The sequence below is a fragment of the Mustela nigripes genome, chromosome 3 (assembly GCF_022355385.1).
Source record: "Mustela nigripes isolate SB6536 chromosome 3, MUSNIG.SB6536, whole genome shotgun sequence".
Classification (NCBI taxonomy): domain Eukaryota; kingdom Metazoa; phylum Chordata; class Mammalia; order Carnivora; family Mustelidae; genus Mustela; species Mustela nigripes.
In genome coordinates this window covers 142502229-142525753 of record NC_081559.1, presented here as the reverse complement: position 1 = coordinate 142525753, position 23525 = coordinate 142502229, and the positions used below count along the sequence as shown (strand labels likewise).

General features: G+C 36.9%; 1 protein-coding gene across 1 annotated transcript in view; it reads right to left on the bottom strand.

The window, feature by feature from the left end:
* The window catches only part of PKIA (cAMP-dependent protein kinase inhibitor alpha), a 92444-nt gene extending 73901 nt beyond the window's left edge, over positions 1 to 18543 (bottom strand). Inside the window, exon 1 of the mRNA XM_059394757.1 lies at positions 18410 to 18543. The gene's annotated coding sequence lies outside the window, so the exon portion shown is untranslated. The remainder of the gene's footprint in view (positions 1 to 18409) is intronic.
* Between the last annotated feature and the right edge of the window lie 4982 nt (positions 18544 to 23525).

The window sequence follows — 23525 nt, the reverse complement described above, 5'->3', positions numbered from 1 at the left end:
TTTAATTTTTAATGGTGAAAAAAAAATTGTAAAGTGTCACCCCATTATGGAGGTGTGAAATACAACTGATGCACAAATATTAGAATTTTTATTGTGAAAAAAACCTAATTTTCAAAATGCTGAAGATTGGTTTCTCAAAATATTAAAATGACCACAGATTATAAGCCAAGGCACCCTATTTTTTAAAAATAAGGGACTATAGGGGCACCTGGCCAGCTCTGTCAGGGAACATGTGACTCCTGATCTCCAGATAGTAGTTCAGTTCAGGCCACACGTTCGGTAGGAAGATCGCTTAAAAATAAAAATAAAATAATAATAATAATAAAAAAACAGACTTGAGTTTACATAATTACTGCTAATGATTTATTGACTTTGTTTGAAAAAATTGCTTGTTTTAAATAAAACAGAGTTCAACTAGACTGACTATATATCATTAATCCTAAACTTCCTGTGTTAGATTTGTTCTAGCCCCAAAATGCCAACCATGCATATTAAAGCTGAGATTTGTTTTTTGCGTATGACTTCTGTACCCCTTTCCTGTTTGAATTTTATCCTTTTTTAAGATTTTATGTATTTAGTTGACAGCGAGAGAGATAACAAGAGAGGGAACACAAGCAGAGGGAGTAGGAGAGGAAGAAGCCAGTTTCCCACTGAGCAGGGAGCCCAATGTAGGGCTAGATCTCAGGCCCCTGGGATCATGATCTGAGCTGAAGGCAGACATTTAATGACTGAGCCACTCAGGAGCCCCTGAATTTCATCCTTTCTTAACAATGTTGTTGGAAATCAGTGTGGTTTCTAACCACTCTGTTTAGCGCTCTATCACCAGTCTCTAGGATAGTGGCTAGTACATAAGAAACAAATACAGTTTCTACATTACTTTGATGAAAATCCATAGTTATCCTGCCTTTCAGCACTTGAAGACAGAAATAGTTTCTTATCGCACATCTGAATAATCCAGAGTAAATATTAACTATAAATACAAAATTATCTATTATGATACAGAGCACATCTGAGATTTGGGATTACTTCCTGAAAACCCTGAATTCAGAGCTATGGTAAAGACTTACTTGAGCTATTTTACCATTTTCTGAGTACATACTGAAGGAAGAAGTTGACAAGAGAGTATGTAAGATTTTTCCAGGCTCAAATAGAGCTTGACTCATAGGCATGGAAACAGCCTATAAAAGACAGAAGGGCCCATTGTCTGCTGGATTAAGACACACACCCCCTTCCCCTTGCAAGACATGCAGGGTAGTGGAGGGAGGTTTCAAGGATCCTCACTCCTCACATCTGCTCTCACAGGATCAATTTATCGGCAAGTAAGAATGTGAGAACCATTGCTGTGTACCTTTAAACATGCAGTAACAGTAAAATATTGTTCAATGAGTGGTCCATTAAATCTGACCAATCAGAATAATTCCTCCTTTCTTGATGGAACAATTCTGGTAGAAATGAACAGACGTGAGCATGGGATGGGAAGAGCGTGATTTCCTTTTGTTACAGATTCTAAACTTCCTTTAATTTTCCTATGATTTAAGCCTAACCTAAAATCTTACTAAAATTTATGGGCTTTTGAAAAATTAAAATTAAGTAAGCCGAGTGCTGAGGGTGAAGAAAACCCTGATAATAATTTTAAGATATATGGATTGCTGTGAAAATTACCAGAATTAGTTTTGTTCCAAATAGGAGACTGCCTTAACACTTCAATTAGGATTATTAGTAAATAGAAAGTCACTGGCTGTCTCCATCTGATAATATTATCGAAGACTTCACTTAAGAAAATTTTAAATTATTTATTGCATTGAAAATGCTACAAGAACCTAAACTGAACATCATTATGTAGCAGTTATCAACGAACTGGCAGAATTTTGACTTCTCTCCTGCCTTCAGCTCTTCCTTCTTTACTTCCTCCCCTCTCTTTCTTTCCACAAGCAAGTAAGTGGGCATATAACAAATGGTGGGATCAAAACCCTTACATTCATTACAAGGGTTGGGAATATGGATTCTCACAATAACAGATTTTAGATATTTTAAACTGGTTTTAAATACTATAGCTGTACCTTACTAGCTGTGTGACCATGGATAACTTAATCATTTTCTGTATTTATTTGCTTATCTATAAAATAGGTAATAACAGTGTCTTCCTCTTAGGATTGTTGTGAGAGGAAATCTATTTGGTTTTAGAACAGCATTTAGCACAGGGTAAGCAAAATAAGTATTATTTTTCACTTTTCCAAATATGTAAAACATTTAGTATTTGGATCTGTAGTCTCAAAATCTAATATTGACTGATGTGAATGGCTGATTAATTAAATGGGGGGGGGATGCTATAGTAACTATTCCTTTAGTTTCTCGTTTTATTTTTTTTTAACCAAAAACCAGAATCACCATTTCCTGCCATTATCTGTTACTGATAAACAGTTCAAAAACATAATGTTATTTCTAAGAAGACAAAGTGAAAGATGAAATTAATGGTGATATATGTGAAAACTACAGAAAAGTTATACAAAAAGAACCTCAAGTACTTACAGAATAGTTGAAATTCAAATGACAGCAAATGACTAATTCTTAAATCAAGAACCTTCACTAAAATTAAAAACATAAATGCTTTCTTTTTCTTGCTTTCTTGTAGGAGGTGAAGGAGTACTTGGTAGGTGTCAGACTATTTTAAAAAGCAGATTATAGTGGTGATATTTCAGAAGCAGAAAAATACTGAGGCAGATCTTATAAATGACTTGTTTAAAATAATTTCATACTTAATAGAAACCTAGTAGAAATGCAATAAAATTGTCCAATGTAGTTACAGAAGAGAATTTTCTGTGAATTTTAATTAACTTTTAAAATGATAGATTATATGGCCAAGTGCTCCAATTAGGTTGCAAATTATACAAATAATGTTCTAGTTTGAAGCAAAAATTATTTTTTGCTAATATGTGTGCAAGTATGTGTATAAATAAAATGATGTAATCTCATGAAACTAGATTCATACATTACTTAACTCAGATAAGCCGTCAGCATCATCCATGTTTATTAAGCAATGCAACCCTTTAAGTTGAAGGCATGGTTCTCTAGAAAAGAAGCTGATAATGACAAAATACAAACTGGAATATGGTGAAAAAAAACAGTATAGTTTGGTTTTATTTTGTTTTTTAATTAAACCTAGAAGCTTATTTATTTTTTTTATTACCAAATGACCTTTATTTCACAAAATTATTTCCATTAAAATGATCTTATATACCACTGTTAACTATATGATACCGTTTAAATGAAACACAATTGGCAAATTCACAAATAACCTGCTTTAAGTCCTTTTTTCTACTCTGAGGTTGTTCTTACCGGACAGTGTTCATTCCCAAGCCTGAGTAACGTAATGTTCTTAAATTGACATGAATTTGGACTTTCGTATTAGGTTGAATATTCATTACACCAAAGGCGCTTCAGAACCATCTGTCACCAGGCCCAGGCAAAGGCTCAGATTTTCTATGATCTTTCGTGGTTTTCCTCAGCCCATTACTGAATCAATTAGCCAGTCTCTGAAAATCATAGCCTACAGGGGATGAAGTCTACTGTTATTACAAAGGACAACAGAACAATAAAAATTCAAAAAATTTTCGGAAATAAGGTTTAAAAAAATGAAGAAAAGTTCTGCATGAGACCTATACAACTTTTCTATTGCTGCTTTAACAAATTACCACAAACTTAGTGGCTTACACCAATACAATTCTTTCACTTTTCAGATCTACTTGTTCTGACTCCAACAGGTCTTAGGGGACTTTCCCTCAAAGTGAAGGTGTGGGCAGGGCTTTGTTCCTTCTGGAGGCTCTGCGGAAGAATGTTTTCTTGACTTTTCTAGCTCCTAGAAGCTTATTTAATATGACCACCTCTTTGAGTTGATGAAAGTAATACACGTAGATTGTCCTGGTGCAGACTCCAGTGAGGTCTACAGGCAAATATATAAGTAGGAACAGATCTAAGCATATTTCCATTTTCGTGCTTACCATTATACATGTCCAATTTCTGCAGCATCTAGGAAAGCACTAGACTGACCAGGGCATGAAGCAAGCCTGAATTCTTGGCCTGCTATTTAATAACTCTGTGTACTGCTGAAGTGGGCAAACTGCTAAACTTCATGAACTTCAGTTTTCCTCTCTGCAAAATGAAGATAACCATTGCTCTACCAGCTGTAGAGAGTTAGGATAATCCAGTAAGAGAATGTATATAAAAATGCTTTGAAAGTATACAGTACTTCAAAAGAAATTTTAATTTATTACTGTTATTTCAGGTTGAGGGAAAACTTCTTTTCCTCTAATGTGAACTTCCAGAAATCTATATAAAAATCAAACGTTTTAGCAACACTCGGCAAGGTTTATATGTTACAAAACACATCCAAACCAGCATATATTCTTCTTAAACAGTTGAATAATACATATACTTTGTAATGAGTTTGGAAATAGCAGATGAGATTGGTATTGAGAGGAAGTAAAGGTCACCCTGGCTTTCTGTTTCTTAAGTTAATTATTGATAATTGATTTTTTAACTTTCTTTGGGTCTTTTTCCTCTATGTATGTGATATTCAAAACCAATATGCTTCATTTACTATTTAATATTCTTCTCTTTTCTTATCATTTCTTAACATTAACATTAACTCTTTCTTAACATTTTTCAAAAAGGAAATTTTAGTTAGTTTCTATATTGTTTCCTACTTTCCGGATCTTAAAATAATTAACAGAGAAGGTTATTGTGTGAGCTATTAATGAAATAAAGTTCAACATAGATAACCTAAATAAACACATTAAAAATTCATGTTTTCAAGTATATCCCTGTTTTTGTGTGTTTGAGTGTTTAAATGTTCCATAGATTTTCTAATATTTATATCTAATGAGACCATATAAATTTTTATATAGTATTTTTAAATGAAAAATGTTAAAGAATGCTCCACTTAGAAGCCAACATAAAAGCCCTAGAAAGCTTCCTTCTCCTTAAGTGAGATGGTAGATATAAAAGCACTATAGAAATACAGATAACAGGGCGCCGGGTGGCTCAGTTGGGTAAGTGTCTCCCTGCGATTCAGGTCATGATCCCAGGGTGCTGGGATCGAATCCCATGTCAGGCTCTCTGCTCAGCAGGAACCTGCTTCTCTTCCCTTCCCCAGCTCAAGGTCTCTCTCTCTCTTTCTGTCGCTCACTCTCTCTCTCAAATAAATAGATAAAATCTTGAAAAAAGAAAAGGAAATACAGATTACACTTGAGTCTAAATAAAAATCTGAATAAAACCTACAGAACTGCTGCTTACTCAGTATTCTATTAATAACTGGTAAAAGGTATTTGGAGAATGATTAAACCTTAATAGTCACCTGCTATTTATTAAGATAACATTTATGTGGTATAATGATTTTTCAAAATTGGAATATCAGGTATATTTTATTGTTGAAGGTTGCCTGGCAAGTGGAAAGTCATTTTATAGGCTTGCTGTAAAATATATCATTTTACTGATATCCAAGAGACATCCCAGTATGTGATTAATTGGGCAGAAACTTTAAACCAGGGATATTTTTGTCTTGGTAATGCATTTATTTGAGACAGCAGTTATTAGAAACCAGAAAAATAACACCAATAACTTTCAAATTAATTTGACCCTAAAGTTACAGAAATTTTAACATAAGTTAGCATATTTACATACTGAATTAAAATTCCTAACCCTGTGGAGTACCTGGATGACTTAGTTGGTTAAGCATTTGACTCTTAGTTTCAACTCAGGTCATGATCTTGGTTGGGGCCTGGGATCAAGGCCTGCATCAGGCTCCTTGTTTAGCAGGGAGTCTGCATGAGGATACTTTCTCTCCCACTCCCTCAATCTCTAACCAACCCTCCCCACATGCATGCACTCTTTCTCTCTCAAACAAATAAATAAATCTTTTTAAGAAATGTAAAACTGTGTGCTTTTTAAGCCCCCAGATTCATCATACTAAAGCCCATTTGTGTATTAATAATACAGTTTTTATAGGTGATTCATAGGTGTTTCCACTCAAGTTTTCACATTAATTGAGGCTTGATGTTTTTATTTCAGTTTAAAGGTGTTGCTATTGATCAACTCTAATCAATAGCGCCTAGGAATGAACAAGACTCTGAATATTAAAATACTTGTATGTTCTCTCTAAATTCTTGGAGCTCCAGTAAAATAGATATTACATACCAAAGAGTCCTTGGCATATGATATACAATGGAGTTACAAGTTAATTTTCGTTTTTGGGGGCACCTGGGTGGCTCAGTCATTAGGTGCCTGCCTTCAGCTCAGATCATGATGCCAGGGTCCTGGGATCAAGCCCTGCATCAGGTTCCCTGCTTGGTAGGAAGCCTGCTTCTTCCTCTCCCACTCTCCCTGCTTGTATTCCCTCTTTCGCTGTCTCTCTCTTTGTGTCAAATAAATAAATAAAATATTTTAAAAATAATAACAATAATAATAATTTTCCTTTTGAACAATTTAATGATATAATGAGAAACTTCTTCAATTGTTATACATAAATATATGTATTTATATAACATTTATATACATATATATATATATAAATAATATACCAAGTATATATATTTGAGTATAAGGCAGATAATTAGTGACTCTTCAAAGATTTTTGTTAGTGGAAGTGAATGTTAAAAATTCTTTATAAGTTAAAGTTGTTCTCTCCCAGGAACCTTCACACTGTATTACCTTCCCCCCCACCAAAAGTCAACTGTTGCTTTTAAGTAAGGAAGCCTCCCCATTTTATCTGTCACTTGCTTCTGATATCAACACACTTACTCACAACCTTAATAGCATTTCTGTAATGGGTTAGTGACAAGAGTGATTAGACATATGGGGAAATTAAAAAAAAAAAAATAAGATGCAGAATTAATAGCCAACTGACTTTTGCCAGCTCATCCAATCAACTACTTACAGAGTTAAAAATAGAAACTAAGTCTCATTCCCCCAGCTACTGCCAGATTAGAGCTCCTGCAATTTTGCTTTGTGTTGGCTTCAACCTCTCCCACCAGTGGCATTACCTGCACAGAGACATCTTCCCATGAGGCTCCGGGTCATTTCAAAGCTTAGTTTAACTAACATGGGAGAAGCAGGAAAAAAGAGTTCATAAACATTTGGGAAAACTTGTGGTAATGAGGTCTGGTTGTAAGTTTCCCAGGAGAATAAAAAGGACAAAAATTGGAAACATTTATTAATCTTTACAATGTTTCAGATACTGCACTAAATTCTCTTTTATGTTCTCTAATCTTCACAAAAACTCTGTGATTTTCCTGTTTTAAATACCAAGAAACCACTCACAGAGGTTAAGTAATTTACCCTAAGTCACATAGCTAGTAAATCGTAGAGGTGGGACTGAAACTAGCTAGGATTCAAAGTTCACATTCACTTCTTAAAATATATGATTTAGACATAAGTGGTAGCCCAAACTTCTAAAACAAACAAAGGGAAGGGGAAGGTTTAGTGATCAGCATACTTTGAAGATGCTGTTTAGAGCATTTTGATTCATTTTGAAAGTGATCAAAAGCTGCCTGAGAGCTCTCAGTAAAATTTTATCTAACTGTACAAAAAAACATTAATTTTATCTTCAAACATTTTGATATCAACTCAATTCTTTGCTTTCATAACACTCTACTGCCATGGTATTTCATTTTCCTTTTTATTTATTAAGGGGAAATTGAAACATTTAAGTTTTTGGCTTGAACAAGTTAGTTTTTTTTTTTTTTTTTAATAATAAACAAGATGCCAACTTTCCACCATTTATTCAATGAACTGTTTAGCGTCAGATCATTTTAGTGTCAGATTTAATTTTTGTGCTGAAATAGTGACTTCAAAAAGCTCCAGTGAAATGTTACAAGACCATTATCTCAAACCTGCATACAGGTAGAAATGCTTTCAATCAACTGAAATTTTGCTTTCTCCAGAACAGTGTTCTTTATAAAAAATGAGATTGAAAAAGGTATGGAGAAAAGAGAACCACTAATAGTTTATTATTATTAAAATTAAAAAAAATCTGTATCTTGTATGATGAATTTTCTAAAAGTCCAAATTCATTGTAGTTGAATGAAGAAGAGTAATGTCATGTTCTTCTGTCCTGGGTAAATGGACTGTGCTTGGTTGAGTGTCTTAAACTGCTTACTAGATATATCTCAAGCTTTAATATGCATCACTTCTAATTCCCACCTTATCAAAACCTCAGAGAGAAGAGAGTATGGTTTAGCAGTAAGAAGCAGGGGAGGGTAATTTCATCCATAACTCATCCCCACCACACCTACAAAAATACTCTAATGAACATGTGTAAAATGCCAATTACTTTGTGTTGGGGGCAGCTTTCTAAACTAAATTGTATTGATTTATTTTGTTGTTCAACAAATATTTTATAAATGCCTATAAAGCCAAATATGAAACTAATCATTTGACTTGCAGAAATTTTTATGCTCTTGATACTTTAGTTTTATTTTTTTATTCTTTTTTTAAAGATTTTTTTTTTATTTATTTGACAGACAGAGATCACAAGTAGGTAGAGAGGCAGGCAGAGAGAGAGGGGGAGAAGCAGGCTCCCTGCTGAGCAGAGAGCCCGATGTGGGGCTTGATCCCAGAACCCTGAGATCATGACCTTAGCCAAAGGCAGAGGCTTTAACCCACTGAGTCACCCAGGCGCCCCTTAAAATATACTCTTATACTTACTTATAAAATACTACTTATAAAATAGTACTACTTATAAAATACTATTCTTTCATGCTTTGCTTGGCTTTGCAATCCTAGGTTATTCTCTAAGACGGAGATGATATAAAAAATGAAATTCAGATTTATCTTCTACAGGAGCATCAGCCATGTCTTGACCAACTTTTATCAATGGAAATTCTCAGGTTATTAAAAGACTGTAATCATTTGAAAATGCTAGTAAATATGGATGTGTCATAAGAATGTTAGCCCTCTTGCTTTTTGGCTTGATCCACTGCAGAAAAGCACAAATTCGTTGAAGGCAGTTTCCCCAAGAAAAACCAACTTCAATATGAGAGATTAATTTGGATGAACAATGATCTGTCACAATTTGTTTTGGAGGCTAGTAGTTAAAAAAATATGAATGCTGTCTTTTCAGAATGAAGCCTTTTAAAAGTGCATTGTTCTCCAGTGAGGTTATCTTAAATAAACCCCACATGTGTAATTATACTTTTCTAAAATGTTCATATATTACTATAGAGGAAAAATTTTTAAATCTTTTTATATCTTCACAATATTTAAAATTTGACAGTCTTTGGGGTGCCTGGGTGGCTCAGTCGGTTAAGCATCTGCCTTTGGCTCAGGTCATGATCACAGGGTTCCTGGATGAGCCTGGCATCCCGCTCCCTGCTCAAGGGGGAGTCTGCTTCTCTCTCTCTCTCTCACTGCCTCTCCCCCTGGCTCATGCTCTGTTAAATAAATTAATAAATTTTTTAAAAAATTTTTTTGACCATCTTCAAATCTGTACTTGGACTTGGTGAGTCTGACAGATTATTCTCACTGATTCCACTGGGTATCCACCAATTTGTATGCAACATTATTTTTACAAGTTCTAGCAAGATTAAGTTTTGTTAGTGGATAGAGCGTACTAACACCCTGGTTGTTTTTCACTACATTTCAATTATGAGAGAACCTGAGTGTGAAAAATCATGGAGAGGAGTTTTAGAAATGGGATTAAAGGGGCACCTGGGTGGCTCAGTTGTTAAGCAGTTGCCTCTAGCTCAGGTCATGGATCCCAGACTCCTGAGATCCAGCCCGCATCTGGCTCCCTGCTCAACAGAGAGTCTGCTTCTCCCTCTCCCGCTCCCATGCCCCCTGCCTGTGTTCCCTCTCGGGCTGTCTCTCTCTCTGCCAAATAAATAAATAAAATCTTAAAAAAAAAAAAAAGAAAAGAAAGAAATGGCATTAAAGATCACTGACTTCTTGGTTTATGCAGTCAGATTCTGCAGTATACAACAGAAGGAACAAAGTGGGTTGTACTGCTGCTATGAGTGCAATGACCAAAACACCCAATATTTCTACCCTCAGACTCATCAACATGGCAGTGCATTGATTAAGATGTGCGTTTCTTATTGCTTATTTAGGTAAAGGTCAGAATGCTTATTTGTTTCATGTCTGTTTTTAAAAGAAGATTTGATCAGGCAGAAATAAAGACAAAAGTAAATCATAGAGAAATGCCTATTAATAGGTTCTCCATCCCAATTAACCAAAGAAAAAACATGCCTTAAAATACTGTTGTGAAATATCTACGCTATGTCTATCTATGTTCTTGCAATCTTTCAGTTTTAAGCAGCTTTTCAAAAATATGTTATAGGGATGCCTGGGTGGCTCAGCCAGTTAAGCCGCTGCCTTCGGCTCAGGTCATGATCCCAGCGTGCTGGGATCAAGTCCCTCATCGGGCTCCGTGCTCAACAGGGAGCCTGCTTCTTTCTCCTCCTCTGCCTGCCACTCTGCCTGCTTGAGCATACTTTCTCTCTCTCTGACAAATAAGTAAATAAATAAAATCTTTAAAAAAATATATGTTATAAACATGTTGCTTCATCCTTGACATTGTAGCATGTTAATGTCTAATTCGGGTACAACATGATGCAATCCCCCAGCAAGCTTCTTTGTTTCTCCCCTCTTGGACAATGCAAATCAAGATAATCTTCTGAGAAGGGTAGTGAAAAGTTTTGCCAATTCTGTTTTTCTTCATATGTACCAATATTCTGTAGTTTAGCTTAAATACAACACTCCTTTCAGGATAAATTAAAATGGTTACATTAAAAAGAAACTAAAGAAAAAAAAAACCAACAAAATAAAAGATTTACTATAATGCAGATACATATATTTGAACTAAAAAACAGACCAAACTTTAGAATTGGCTGGATTCAAATGACCTATTGCTGGAGCTTAAAACACAAACACACTTCTCACACACACCTAGATATAGATGTTTCTAGTTTTCTACACTGTTGTTGTAAGACTTGACAGACATCTGTGATGTACTCTGTAATATCTTTGAAATGATAAAATGTGTTGAGAGACTTGAAATCTGTCAAGACTTATGTATAATATTTTTCCTCCATGAACAGAAATGAAAAAAGTGAGAATCTTTCCTTGCTCAAATCATAGTAAATGGATTCCCTTATATTACATGCATTCATTTTAAAGATAGAAATGGATACAGAGGGGCGCCTGGGTAGCTCAGTGGGTTAAAGCCTCCACTTTCGGCTCAGGCCATAATTCCAGGGTCCTGGGATTAAGGCCTGCATCAGGCTCTCTGCTTAGCAGGGAGCCTGCTTCCCTCTCTCTCTCTCTCTCTCTCTGCCTGCCTCTCTGCCTACTTGTGATCTCGCTCTGTAAATAAATAAATAAATAAAATCTTAAAAAAAAAAAAAAGAAAAGAAAAGAAATGGCTGCAGAAAATACATAAGTACTATCTGTTGAAGAAGTTTATGATTTTTATAGTCAACATACTTTTTCTAATTATAAACGCTCATGTATTGTCTCTGACCCAACAATACCACACCATGAATTTCTTCATCAAAAATTAAAGCAACAATCCTGGGTCTTGGAACCATTCACAACAACAACAAAAAAAAGCAAAAAAGTAAAAGCACTAACATATGAAGATGGGCAACTTTGTGTCCATTACCACATACCTTGAAATCAAAAAATAATTTGGAACTTAATATTTATCAGTTTTTCATTTAATAAAATCATGGGACATTCTCTGTACATATTAGGCCTCTACTAAAGGTGATATGGTAGTGTTTTGTGCTAGATATCATCAATGTAATAATAGGCAATGTACTGAAAATATTTTGCAACTAAAAAACACTGTAGGTGTGTATATGTATATATACACCCACCCACCCACACACACACACATATATATCATTCAGCTTGAAAAAGTAATGCAATTTTGGGCGCCTGGGTGGCTCAGTTGATTAACTGCCTTCAGCTCAGGTCATGATCCTGGAGTCCCTGGATCCAGTACCACAGCAGGAGTCCTGCTCAGCAAGGGTCTGCTTCTCCCTCTGACCTTCCTCCTCTCATGCTCTGGAGCTCTCATTCTCTCTCTCTCTTTCAAATAAATAAATAAAATCTTTTAAAAACAAACAAACTAAAAAGCAATGCCATTCTGACACATGCTACAACATGGATAAACTTTGAAAACATTATGCCAAGTGACAGAAACCAGACATAAAAGGATAAATATTGTATAATTCCACTATATGAGGTGGCTAGAATAGGCAAATCCATAGACCTAGAAAGTAGAATAGAGTTTACCAGAGGCTGAGAGGTGGGGAGATGAAGGGTAACTGCTTAATGGGTACAAAGTTTCTGTTTGGGATGATGAAAAAGTTCTGAAAATGGATAGTGGTGAAAACTGCTCAACATAGTGAATGTACTTAATATCTGTGAATTTCATACTTTAAAATGCTTAAAACAGCTAATTTTGTTATTTCTATTTTATCATAATAAAAAATAAAAATCCACTATAAAATAAAGTATAAATTTACCTTGCATTGGGCACATTATCAAGTTTCCATAAAATTGCCCTTATTTTGGGATACCTAGGATCAAACTCCCGCATTGGGGTCCCTGCTGAGTGGGGAGCTAGCTTTCCCCTATCCCCTCTGCTGCTCCCTCCCAATCTGTTGCTCTCTCTCTTTTTCTTCCTCTCTGTATGAAATAAATTTTTTAAAAATTGCCCTTATTTTAGGAGCTTATGCAGGTATTATCATATTTTGGGAAGTGTAGGTAAACCAAAAGCTTAAGTTGGCCCCTTGAATTTTCTTTCTCTCCATATCTGTTTTTTTTCTAGATTAATGTTGTCACACTTCTTTTTGAATACTAGCATCAGCAAACCATGCTAGCTAGTACTGGTTTCTTCAGGTATCAGTTAATTTTTAATGTACTTTTATGCTGGCAATTGTTTTATAACTTAGGAGGGATGAATATAACTTCTCATTCTCCCCTTAACATGGCAAAAGCAAATACATTACTGCAGACAGCGTCACCAGAAAGAAATAGTAACTTTGAGGCAAACATACATCCATCGTAAGAAAACTGAATATGTTTCAAAGGAGCCTACATCGCTCAACTGCTGGCAATGTTCTTATACATATTTGGCACTACTACTCTAAGTCTAGAACTGTTTCTTTTTTTATAAAAAAATGGTTTTGATTGGAAAACCCTAAATAAATCATTTGGAATGTGTAACATTCAGAACTCCTTCTGGGATTCCTTTTCCATGAATCAGGGTTCTTTGAATCACTTTTCTCACTGGCACTTACTTGTTTTCGAATCATCTAGCTGCCTTTGTGCCAGTGATAATGAGGAGCTCTCATTTTGGGTTCTAAAGCTGGGAGAAGAATAGAAGGAGAATGTTGTTTCAAGTACCAAAAATGTCTGGGCTAATAAAGGACACACATCTTGTTAAAGTGAACCCAGAGCAGATGTTCTTAAACCATTTGCTGAGGAGTACTTTAGTGGGTCCTTAAACACCTGCAATTGTATGCAAAATGCTATGTGTATTTGTGTGTGTTTGTGTATATACTTGGGGAGTGGATGCATAGCCTTTACTGAATTATCAAAGGGGATGTTAAGGCCCAAAAGTTTAAGAAACACTGGAAAAATTAATTACAAAACAATTTTTAAATGACTCTGATAGCTCTGACCTTGTGTTTTTATAATGCTTTCCTTCACTCTTAACACTTCAAAGAGCAGCATGGTAACATGGAAGGAATGTCTGCTAAACATTTAGGTGAATCTTTGAGTCTCAGTTTCCTAAAGTAAAATTAGCATAGAAGCCTGAAATTTGATTTCATGGATGAAAGTACCTGGCAGAGTGCCTTGAAACTGGACAAGTGCTTATATATGCTCTCTCTCTCTTTCAAATAAATACATAAAATCTTTTTAAAAACATAAAGTTTTGTTTTGGGGATGTATGTGTGGCTCAGTCAGTTAAGCGTCTGCCTTTGGCTCAGGTCCTGATCCCAGGGTTCTGGGACAGAGTCCTGCATTGGGCTCCTAGCTCAGCAGGGAGCCTGCTTCTCCCCTTCCCCCTGCCTGCCACCCCACCCCACCATGTGTGCTCTTGTGAACGCTTGTGTACCCTCTTTCTCTCTCTCTGTCAGATAAATAAATAATTTTTTTTAAAAGTTGTGTTTTGTTTTGTTAAGCTTATCATATTTTTAATATATATGAGCTAATATACATTGAATGACCTGTAAGCTCACAATAACTTTTGTTGAATATAATTATTTGAATGTGCTTTCACTATATTTATTATTATGTAAATATTTTTAAAACTAAACAGTACTTGCACACAGTTTGGGAGTTGAACTTGCCTGATGGTAAAGAGTGGGTAGAGATATACCCCTGAAATAATAACCAATTTCTTCACTAAAATCAAACTGCTGAATGTCTACTATGCATATACAAAAGGTTCCTGACTTATGATGGTTCAATGTATGATTTTTCAACTTCATGATCATGTAAAAGAGATATACATTCAGTAGAAACCACAATTCAATTTCTGACTGGATTTTTTCCCAGGCTAGCAGGAAGTACAGTAATCTCTCCTGATGCCGGGCAGTGGCAGCAAGCCACAGGTCCCAGTTAGCCACACAGCCATGAGGCAAACAACAGATACATTTAGCAACCGTTCTGTACCTACGTAAAGATTCGGTTTTTCACCTTCAATATAGTATCCAATAAATTACATGAGATATTCAACACTTACCATAAAATAGGCTACATGTTAGATGATTTTGCCCATCTGCAGACCAATACAAGTGTTCTGAGCTCACTTAAGGTAGGCTAGGCTAAGCTATGGTGTTTGGTGGGTTAGGTACATTAAATGCATTTGACATAGGGTATTTTCAACTTATGATGGGTCTATTGGGATGTAAGCCCACTGTAAATCAAGGAAGAACTGTACATAGCTAGGCACTGTACTCTGAGTTGCAGGTAATAAAAGGTTGTCAGTCACAAACATGCTCTCCAAAGCTATTTTAGGAGAATAAGGCATTGGTTCACACTAAAGAATAGACCAAGATAATGTGCAATAGGAATTTAGACATATCCTCATCCTGATATGAGGATGGTGGGTATGGGGAAAGCTTTATGGAAGAGGAAGTGTCTGATGTGAGCAAGGTTTCAACATATATGGGGTGAGTGAAAGCAACAGATGAAGACATATAGGCGTGACATCATAGGGCACAAACTGGAAATCAAGACCAGCTGGTTTAGGCTGATCACAGGATAGCTTAAGGGGATTAGTGAGAAACTAGATAAAGAGATATCTCAGTTCCTGATGCATATTACTTATTAATGATACTTAAACATGAATACTTAATTTAAAAAGAACATGGATGAGAACTTAAAAATAAAGACATAATGAAAAAGGTGAAATATTACATAAATCTGGCAGTTAGGAGAGCACTGACAACTTTCAAAATTGCACTTTTTCTACTTATTTGCAGCGGAGACACTGGGTAAATATAAATTCCCTTCTTTAGCTTTATTATTTCTACTTTTTTTTTCTTTTCCATTTTTCAAAATCTCAAAATAAGTCTATTTCAGTTGCAGCTAATGGCAGTAAGACAGCGTCAGAAAATGCCTTTTTTTTATGAGGTCAACTTTGATGTCTAAATTTTTACTAAGTTACGGATAACAGTGACCACACACCATACTAAATTTTTTTTATGTGATTAGAAAGCAGTAGATTGACTTCTTCTATCTTGTCAAACCTACAAAAATGTCTGCAATTCATTCAGCATCTAATAGTGCACATCCCTTTTTTTTTTTCATTCCTCCTCCATCTCTTGAACACCAGGCAATTAATTTTTCCTTTCCCTGGGAAACAGTTAAAGAAAAGGATATAAAGTCATAAATCAATTTCAGTTATGAAGTCATGAAGTCAGACATATATTTCTTCTTAGGGCTCTGAATTTAGACACTTTTCTCAGAAAAATTGTTTTATTTCAATAAAAGAAAGTCCAAATTCAGAAATCCTTTAAATTTATTTATCTTTCTCAGTTGCACTGAAATGAAAAATTAAATTTTCTAACTTATTTTCTCCCTTCCCAAAAAGGCTTCTCCAATGTAGGTCCATAATTCAGTGAATTCATCTCCCTTATAAAATCACTGGCAGGTATGATGCCAGTTTAGGCAGTACTAGTCCCCTAATTCTTACCCATTTCTTCTCAAAGAATTCAGTTTCTTCAGAAACCAAGTAATAGACAATTTCAATTTCTAACTATTATTAGGATATTCTCATGCACTAATAGTCAACATGAAGAAAACTCAAATTACAGAAATTTTTACTATACCTAAGGTCAATTATACTAATCTGTACTTCATAATTTCTTAAAAGTGAATTATCATATTAACATTTATTATCACTTATTATTCAGAATAATTATTTATATAGTTAAATATTTTAAGATTAGTAAAGAAAGGTGGTAGAATAAAGGGTTTTGTTGTTCTTGCTCTTTGTTTCCTTTTCTATTTGGTGTGCTGTGCCTGATTCAAAATTATAGAATCTTGAAATTTTAATATTTCAAACCCACACCACACTCAACACATAATAACAACAACAATATGCTAAAAAAAAAAAAAAAATGGTGCTGAGGTTTTCATGATCCAGGGGAATAGTTCCTGGAGTGGGCCACTTGGAGTGGGATTTGCCCACCCCCTCCACTCCCTCTGCCTCATATACTAAAGGTAGAGACAAAGAAACCAACTCAAATCCTTCTAAAGTGTATTTTATAAAAAGAATTTGTATTCAGAAAAGCAATAATGGCATATAACAGAATTAATATGATTTTTCAAAACTAGTATCTTTGTCTAAAAGCAATATTTAAAAAGGAAGGTAAGCAGAGATAAAATTTTAGCTATAAACCTTGCCTCTCTTTTTCATTGAGCTCCTCTTTCAATTTGCTAAAATAAAATTACATGGTTATGGAGTCAGACTGTCTCATTTCAAATTTAAAGATAAAGATCCCCAGTTAAATAGAGTATTGGCACACAGACACCCCAGTCTGGCTTATTGCAAATACTCTCTGTTGGTAAAGTAGCACATTTGCAATCCCCATCACAGCCATCTTACCCATTTCAGAGCATATTATTCAAATGTACATCCCTAGGCGGCAACAGGAATAAGGCACTTGAGCTCAGTAGCAAGAGGTTTGTGGGGGAGATCCTAGAACAAGTGGTCAGAACCCTTAAATGGCAAGACTAACTTGAGGATGCTCAAATAACCTGAGGCTTAGATTGGCCAGCTCCAGTGGCTTCCTGAATGCTTGTGGGGAAAGCCTCTCTGGAAACTCTTTCGAGGTTATTGGGGAATCCTGGGACAGACATACTGCTTGCTTATCAAGGTAGGTGTCTGCCATCCAGTGCCCCCCCCCCTCAAAAAAGCTTCAAGGAAAACTGGATAGACACATTCACATTTGTACTTCCATCTATGCCTATGCACAGGGAGCAAAATACAAGTATGGTCCTCTTTCTGACACCCCAACAGATTCTGCTGTCCTCGAAATCCTCTTCTCTTGTAGCCGCAGTGACTACAGCGAAGGAAGTTACCGGGAACCATGTTGGTACTAGGTTAAAAGAAGGATTTTTCGTGCCACGTATTTGGGGGAAGGACACAGGTTAGAGTATACAGAGAGAATACTAAAACTGGTGTAGGGCAATGCCCTTTGTAGGTCCTTGACAAAATCAGTCATGGAGCAGAGGTGGTGGATTGAATCTGACAAGATCTGGCCTGTGAATGGACCCGGCATCCCAGGGAAATCAATGAAGTAATTGACGAGAGATGATAAACGAAGGGATAAGGTAGAAACAAGTGCTGCTCACCCCAAGCTGAACTCCAGGAGGTAAGTTTCTCCTCTAATATGAGACTCTTTCTAAAGGTTCAGTATTTAAGTAGGTGTTTGACATTGAAATGGGCACAGACCAATTTTGATAACTAGGAAGGGAGAGGACAGAGGAAGGTAGGAAAGATTTCTGATTAGTTCCCCAAGCTGCCTCCAAGGACCTGCTGCTCCAAAACAACAAAATAACCAAGTGAAGGCTGAAGTAGAAAGATAAAAGTGCAACTCCCAGTTATTCCACATTCTGAGTCTTCAATGCCTAAGCGAGTCTAGCGCTGAAACGGTCGACTATCTTTAAGAGTATAGAGGCTGACCGCCTTCTTTGTTTGCCCAGTAACACCGCTCCTCTAATCTCAAGCACTTGGTGATTAACATTTCAATTCCAGTTGTTGCTCCTTTTCCCATTGCAGTATGCAGCAAGGATATTTATTTCCCTTCTCTGTGTATTGCAAAACCCATTATTACCCGAGCGGAAAGAACTAAGCGGCGTGGCGGAGGCTAATAATAGCCGGGCTGCTTACCTTCTCTGCATGCAGTCAGCGCGAGTCCCAGCGCCCGCTGCCCCGGGGCCGCAGTGCCGCCGCGCCCGGCCGAGTGCGTGGTCAGCTCCACGGGCCCCAACCCCACCTGCCGGCTGCAGCAGCTGCTCCCGCCGCCGCGCTCCGGCTGCATGAAGTCATCCTCCTCCCCGGGCCGGATCACCACATTCCGTGCCAGTCGCGGGGGGAGAAGGACCTCTCCCGGCAGCGGGTATGGGCTCCTGGAAACTGTGCCCGACGACCGCTACCCCTCCGGGTTTTAGGTTTCTTTTCTATTAATGCTATTACGCAGGAAGCGTTGCCAGATTGTGGACCGAGAGAGAAGGACCAGAGAAACTTCTCTGCATAGCGCCTTTCCTCCGAGAGCTCCCCTATCACGCCCGCTGCATGGACAGCTCCATTCGGCTGTGTGGGTTTCCCACCCTCTTCATTTTTCTTATCAGTATTGTTCATTTCGCAGAATTTGAGACTGGGATTGTCTTTTTAAGATAAACATTCAAACACTCCGGAAATGTTTTAAACCGGCAGTCGATCTTTCTAAGCCCCTTGAGGCACGCCTTACTTTCCCCCAACGTATACACACATGCAAACCACTCACAAGCGTGAAAGCTGGGACCTCTCACCCTCTTGCCTACGTAATAGAACAGGAAACTCCCAAAGGAGTGGAGAAGTAGGACCGACCAAAGAAAGCACTCGAGGAAACAGAGAGGGCTGGCCCCAGGATTTTTCTCTTCTTTAGTGGTGCATTTAGTGGACAGATGTTGCCTCTAACACCTTCCCCCCACCCTTCAATTGGGCTGGCTGCTCTGGTGACAGCTATAATATTTGGAAGCCAAGAAGCAGAATCCACAGTAACAGATGGCTGTATTTCCCCCACCCCACCCCGCCCCAAATGCAAGGATGTATCAGAATTGGCTTTAGGATAATGTAAGCGAATACACATACAAGCCCCTTCTTAACCTCTTTAAATGGGCACCAGCTATTAAACCCCCGCCCTCCCATTCTGTCTCTTCCTTTCCCTCTCTCTCTCCCTCCCTTCCTTTCTTTCTCCTGCCGACCAGTGTGGGGATTTAAGGGAAGAAAAGGCCAAGGATTTGTTCCCTTTATGGTGACGCCAGTGTCTCTTTCTCCCATTGTTAAGTCATTTCCAAGTAAAGAGGTTCTTTGACAGTAGAGTTTAGTGTGAGTGGAATTTCCTCATTTAATTTTACTTTGGGAATTCCCCTCAGTAGGTCCAAGCCAGTTTTATCTTGTGGATTTGAAGAGCAGCATAAGCAGAGCATTGCACAAGGCCAGGAAGGCACATTTGATCCATGAAGAGCTCCCATCTCTCTGTTTAGCAGTTCCAAAATTGGTAGGTAGTGTAACAACAGAATTTAAAAAAAAAAAAATCATTAAGAATTCTTGGCCCTAGAATGAATGTTGTTTGGAAGCTGAAGCAACCTAATTCATGTCTTTGAGTCTTAATTTCATAAAATTAAGCCATTAATATCACCATAAACTGGGAGGTTCTTAATTTGTATCAAAGGGTATGTAGAATCTGGATGGGAGTGTTCCATCTTTAGTCTTACTAACCTATAACTGAAATTTATAAATTTAAATATAAATGCAAACAATGAACCACAATAATATTAGGAGTACCTATGACTTTGTCACCAACAGAAATCACAGATAATTTCCTATTTCAGGTTTTACAGATATCTCAAAAATCACTATGCTGATGTTACAATTAAATCATCACCACCTTTTTTTGTTTTATTTAATAGATTATATATGTTCTTAGAATAGGTTTAGATATACAGAAAAATTAAGGAGATAATATAGTTCCTATATATTCCACTCCCAGTTTCCTCTGTTATTGACAGCTTACATTAGTATAGTACCTTTGTTACGATTAATGAACCAATAATGCTACACTAATATTAACTAAAGTCTGCACAGTTTCCTTCGGTTTTACCTAAGGTTTTCAATTCTTTTCCCAGCTCCCATCCAGGACACTATGCTACCTATAGTTGTCATGTCCCCTTAGGATCCTCTGAGCTGTGATAGTTTCTCAGATTTTTCTAGTTTTTAATGACCTTGACAGTTTTGAGGAGTCGTGGTCAAGAATTTTGTAGCGTGCCTCACTACTATAATCTGTCTGATGCTTCTCTCATAAGACTGGGGTTATAGTTTATTGGGAAGATGACCACAAGATAAAGTGTCATTTTCATAACATCACGTCAGGAGTATATACTATCAAAATGATTTTCAACTGTTGATGTTGACCTTGATCACCTGACTGAGGTAGTATCTCAGATTTCTCCACTGTAAAGTTACTCCTCCATCTTTTCTTTCCATATTATACTTGTTGGAAGGAAGTCACTATGAGAAGCTCATGCCTAAGGATTAGAGAGTTATTCTCTACCTTCTTGAGGGCAGAGTATTCACATAAAGTATTTGGAATCCTGCACAGGAGATTGTATTTTCTACCCTAAATATTAATTTATGCAATTGTTTATTTATAGCAATATAGAGTCATGCATATTTACTTTATACTTCGAGTGATAATCCAATACCACTTTATTTTGTTGTTCAAGTTGTTCCAGCTTTAGCCATTCCAAGTTCCTTTTGTCAGCGCCTATGCTCCTTTGACATACTTCCTTTGATGTCTGTGGGTGTGTGTTATTACTTTGTTATTTACTGGCATTACACCATGCTAAGGCCCACCTTGTATTTTCCTACCCCAGTCCTAGAATCAGCCATTTCTCCAAGAAGCCCTGATTCCTCTTACTGGAGGATGATAATAGCAAGATCTGGGCTTTCAGTGTGGTGGTTGCTAAGGGGGTACCATTTGTTTAGGCTCTCTGAGAAAGTAAAGAAATATATATTCCTCATGCATGGGTACATATGTATAAATATTCAATATGTTACTGCCAGTACTTATATTGAACTAAATATGAGTTCATACTAATGCCTTCAAGCCTAATCCATTAACACCTAGATCATTTTAGCTCCTCCCCTTGCTTATCCATAAATGCCTACAATAATAGTAAGAGAGGCACCAGAGTGGCTCAGTTGGTTAAGCATCTGCATTGGGCTCAGGTCATGTCCCAGGTCCTGGGATTGAGCTCTGCATTGGGCTTGCTGCTCAGTGGGGAGTCTGCTTATCCCCCTCCCTCTGCCTCTAGCTACTGCTCGTGCTCTATCTCTCATATATATCTCAAATAAATAAATAAAATCTTTTAAAAAATAGTAAGAAATGTGACTCTAACAATCTCATCCATTTAATTGTTCCACTCTAGTGCACATGTATAGCAATATAATCATTGTTAACTCATTAGCTCAATATCACTATTTTTGAGTATAGTAGTTAATAGAATCACTGTTACAGCTTGTTATTTAGTGAATTTAAATGCCTATACATTTCTCTATCACAAATCTTGTTTCTTAAGTATTTTAATAACTGCATTTAAAAATTGGCAATTAATTTCTTTTGAAATCATATATATTTTATAAATTTAAAAGTTATTTTTTCTGTCCTCTTTTTTAAAAAGTTGCCTTTATTCACTTTAGAGGAAGAGAGAGCGCGCAGGGGGAGGGGCAGACGGAGAGTGAGAGAATCCTAAGCAGGTTCCCCACTGAGCACAGAGACCTACTCCAGGGCTCCATCCCAGGACCCTGAGATCACCACCAGAACTGAAATCAAGAGTGGGAGGCTTAACCAACTGAGCCACCCAGGCTCTCAAAACTGTTATTTTAAGAAAAGTTAAACTACTCCAGATTGTTAAAAGGAACCATGGTGAAAAGAAGGCTAGGATCCCAACCACAGAAGAGTTTTTTGAGGATGTTCTTAAATGACAGGCATTATTTTTTTTTGAAGATGTTCTTAATGACAGGCATTAGACAGAGTCCATGCTTGGTAAGTGCCACCCTTGGCCTCTCGGGCTGGCTTATTTTCTTTTAAAGTTCTAAATACCTTGGAAAAGAGAATATGCTAAATCTTGTAGTTAATAAGTTATAATTTAGGGGCCTGGGTGGCTCAGTCAGTTAAATGTCTAACTTCGGCTCAAGTCATGATCTCAGGGTCCTGGGATGGAGCCCCATGTGGGGCTCCACACTCAGCGCAGAATCTCCGTGTCCCTCTGCCCCTTCCTCCACTTGTGTGCACGTGTTCTCTCTCCCTTGCTCTCAAATAAATAAATAAAATATTCAAAAAAATAATTTATAATTTAGTTGCAGTGTATGGTAGGTATCAGGTGCTAGAGGTAAAAGTCTGTATAATGTTAAGGAGAAGGAGAATGGGAAGGCAAAGGGAACCAGAAGACTAAGATGACTCTGAAGTTCAGGGATTTTATAGTTAAACAGATCTGGTCTTGGATTCTCTCATTCACAGTCTGACTTTGTCCATTTTTAAAATAAGAAGAGCAATGGCTGTCCTTAAGAATAAAAAATAGATGTTTGCAAAGTCTTTCCTTCAGTTTGTCTTGAAGCAGTGGAGATTAAATACGGTGACTTAGGACTAGAACATAGTCTGTTGTCCTTCCTAGTATAGTTTTTGTCCTATGAAGCCAGACTCACTGGAGGTATAGACAGTGTCTCATGATAATTAGGCTCCTTCATCCATCAAAGTACTCTTGTCAGGTGTTTTTACTCATGACAGAGAATCAATGTTGATGGTCCTAGGGAAAAGACAAAAATAAAGATGTAAAATGGGAGAAATTAACTGTTCAGGTACTATACCATGGCAAGAGGCATAAGGGAACTAGAAAGAAAAGGAATAATAAATGAGCAACGTTTTATGTCAACACATAAAGCTTGAATCTTTCTTCTTGGAACTTGACATACACCAGTTTGCCAAACAACTTCATTAGTGAAGGCTAGAGTAAGGTGAAAGCTATTTATTTATTTATTTATTTCAGTCTTTAAAAAAAGTAATAATCTTTTGCTTCTGACTCTGAGGTCTGTAATTCTTCCTTTCCGATATTCTGGAGTTAGAGATCAAGTGGCCTAATGATATCATGAGTCTCAGCAAGGGACAATGTGAAAGGAGAGCCAGCAGGCCAAGTGTGCCTGAAGCAGTCAGTAGTAGAACCAGTTCTTTGGGTTAAGGAGTCCT